Raw genomic sequence first — 3,253 nt, 5'->3', positions numbered from 1 at the left:
TTAATTCACCATATCAGATTCCTTTCTGAGCAAAAAAATAAAATAAAATCTAGAGTACTTTTTATTCCCTTCACTGAAGAATAAATGAAACTTTATTCAATATGTGTCTGGTGTTTATTCAACATGTGTCAAATAGGTGGATGCATTAGTATTGCTAAGCACACTAAGTGATTCCAATTACAAATTGAAAAAAGGATGAAAACATATTTTATGCATTAGTTTCTATGTTGTGTATTGAGTCTAACTAGAAACATGTTAAACTAGAGCCTTAAAAAATGACCTTATATATTTTATTTCATTCTGCAAACTGCTTAGATAAATTGGACACAGAAATACACTTTTGATTCATCAGTTATCAAGATCATACTGTTCATAGACAATCAGGAAGACCTTCATTATGTAAAACAAAATATTCTGTACAATATTATGTACCCATAATGTTAAACATTCACTGTGTTTAAAATATTTTACCTAGATAGTTTAATTTAATTTATCATAGGCAGACCCTGGGACTATATATGATACAATTACTTAAACATGTATTTCAACTATTGGTCTAGTTGAATAGAATGGATTTGAACAGTTTAATTTTTCAGTCTAAAACATTATCAGAATACACAAAATCAAAAATATGCTACCATCACATTGTAAATGTTAACAAAGTTCAATCCTCATGGATTTATCCTCAGTGGTGATCATAAGCTATAAAATTTTAAAATAATTAATTTGACTAGGACATTTATTTTGAACATTAGATTAACATCTTATAACCATCAGAATTTTGAATTTTAAAATCTTACTCTCTGAATAAAATGGAACACTTTCTGTGAGGTCATGTTTTACTGTGCCAGGAAGGTGCTATACCCTACAGACAGAACTTGAAATAAAACCAAAAATCATTGTCCTCTAAAGAATCTTAAAGCAGAAAGATCACTTATATAAGAGACTAAACCCATATGATTCTCCTGGTCTCTAAAGACTACAAAATATTCCACTTAGATAAAAATTCATTTATATAACTGTTTTAGGAATATGAGGTATAAATAAATAAGAGAAATAATTTTTAAAATGTCATAACTTATAGGAAAATTATTCATTGATTCTGTAAAAGAAGGAGTGTAATGCTTTGTATGAAAGATGCCCCCTTCTTCCACCTAAGGTCATGTTTCTATTCCAAAGTTTTCCCATGCCACTTTTCATTTCTGCATTCTCAGGGTGAGAATTATGGGGTTCAACATGGGAGTAATGAAAATTAAAACTACAGTCATGAATTTATCAATGGGAAGGGTAGAAATACGCCTAGCATACAGGGATATACAGGGAACAAAAATAAAATGACCACAGTTACATGGGATGCACAGATATAGGAGGCTTTGTGATTCACTTCCAAACCATGCGTTTTAAGAGAATGTAATATGACCCCATAAGAAACCAGAAGAATGAAGAAGATGACAGTGTAAATTGCCCCTCCATTAACTATCACAGAAAGTCCAATGAAGTGGGTATCGGTGCAAGGAAGTTTCAGTAACAGGTACATGTCACAGACACAGTCATCAATGACATTGGGTCCACAGAAAGGGAGCTGAGGAATAAAGAGAAACTCAACCAAGGAGTGCAGAAAGTCTGCAGTCCAGGCCACCAGCAGCATGAGAACATACACCCACCAATTGATGATGATCAAATAATGGAGAGGTTTACAGCTGGCTACATATCAGTCATAGACCATCATCACCAGGAGAATGACTTCAGCACCAGCATATAAATGATCTATAAAGACTTGAGTTGGAGTTCCCGTCGTGGCGCAGTGGTTAAAGAATCCGACTAGGAACCATGAGGTTGCGGGTGTGGTCCCTGCCCTTGCTCAGTGTTTTAACAATCTGACGTTGCCATGGGCTGTGGTGTAGGTTGCAGAAATGGCTCGGATCCCTGTATTGCTGTGGCTTTGGCGTAGGCCGTGGGCTAGAGCTCTGATTCAACCCCTAGCTTGGGAACCTCCATATGCCATGGGAGCGGCCCAAGAAATGGCAAAAAGACAAAAAAAAAAAAAAAAAAAAAAAAAAAAAAGACGGGAGTCAGGCAAGCCTGGAAGGAAATAATCTTTTTCTCATGAAGTAAGTCAATGATCATTTTGGGAGCAATGGTAGTGGGATAGATAGTATCTATAAATGATAAATAGGTCAGGAAAAAGTACATGGGGAAGCCCAGGGACCTGCTGGCTTCAATGGTCACAACAATAAGGAGATTGTCTACTATGGTCACAATGTAGATGAGTTAGAATGTGAAAAATAGAACTTCTTGCATCTCAGGATTTTGTGTGAACCCCAGGAGGAAAAATTCAGTCACATCGTCCCTATTTTCCATGTGCTCACATGAAGGTGTTGATCAGGTGTCAGAGGCTGCAAATAAAATTGTTGATAATGAATTTGAGAAAATTGAAAGATTGTGTCAAAAAGGTGATGCCTTACTCAACAATGTTTGCTCCACAGTACATCACACAGAATAGCTCTTTAGAAAAGGAGATGCTGGAGTTCCCGTCATGGCACAGTGGTTAATGAATCTGGCTAGGAACAATGAGGTTATGGGTTCGATCCTTGGCATTGCTCAGTGGGTTAAGGATCCAGCATTGCCATGAACTGTGGTGTAGGTTGCAGATGCAGTCTGGATCCTGCATTGCTATGGCTCTGGCGTAGGTGGGCAGCTACAGCTCTGATTAGATCCCTAGCCTGGGAACCTCCATATGCCACAAGAGTGGCTCTAGATAAGGTAAAGAGACAAAAAAAAAGAAAAAGAAAATGATAAGTTGGTCTCTACTTTCACAAGTATAGCATTCATTTTCTCAAGTTCCTTGCTTCAACTATAATGATGAGACCTCAGTATTCTAACTGGATAGTGTATGGTAGTGGGCACATCTGTGAGATGATCTACCAAAAGTCAAAAAAGCTGAATGGCCCTAATTCCCTGCAGTGTACTTTTTGATAGTTCAGGTTCTAAACTCTTGTTTGGAATTTGAGTCTTAACTTACCAAATGTGTGACCTGGGTAAGTTAACTCAACATTGTTTATGTAATGAAATATAATGTTATCTAACACAGAGGATGGTTTAGGCATTAAATAGGATAATGCAAATAATGATCTCCAAAAACTGAGAAACAATGAGCACTAAATAAACTCAAAATATGATTTGTGGTTTTTTATTCCCCCATGTAAATATGGTGCCACATCTCTAGAATTAGTTTTGCATAAGTTCCCCCCAA

At 36.5% G+C, this 3,253-nt stretch overlaps 1 pseudogene; it reads right to left on the bottom strand.

The window, feature by feature from the left end:
- Window positions 1–1,089: 1,089 nt before the first annotated feature.
- LOC110258763 (olfactory receptor 4A15-like) lies at window positions 1,090–2,422 on the bottom strand (annotated as a pseudogene).
- Window positions 2,423–3,253: the final 831 nt, after the last annotated feature.

This window comes from Sus scrofa, chromosome 10 (genome assembly GCF_054392235.1).
Source record: "Sus scrofa isolate SSC_HxYL_T2T_F1_AM1 chromosome 10, Sscrofa_HxYL_maternal_Yorkshire_Landrace_v2.0, whole genome shotgun sequence".
Lineage (NCBI taxonomy): Eukaryota > Metazoa > Chordata > Mammalia > Artiodactyla > Suidae > Sus > Sus scrofa.
Note: the sequence above shows the minus strand (reverse complement) of the source record. Positions and strands in the feature narration are given on the sequence as shown.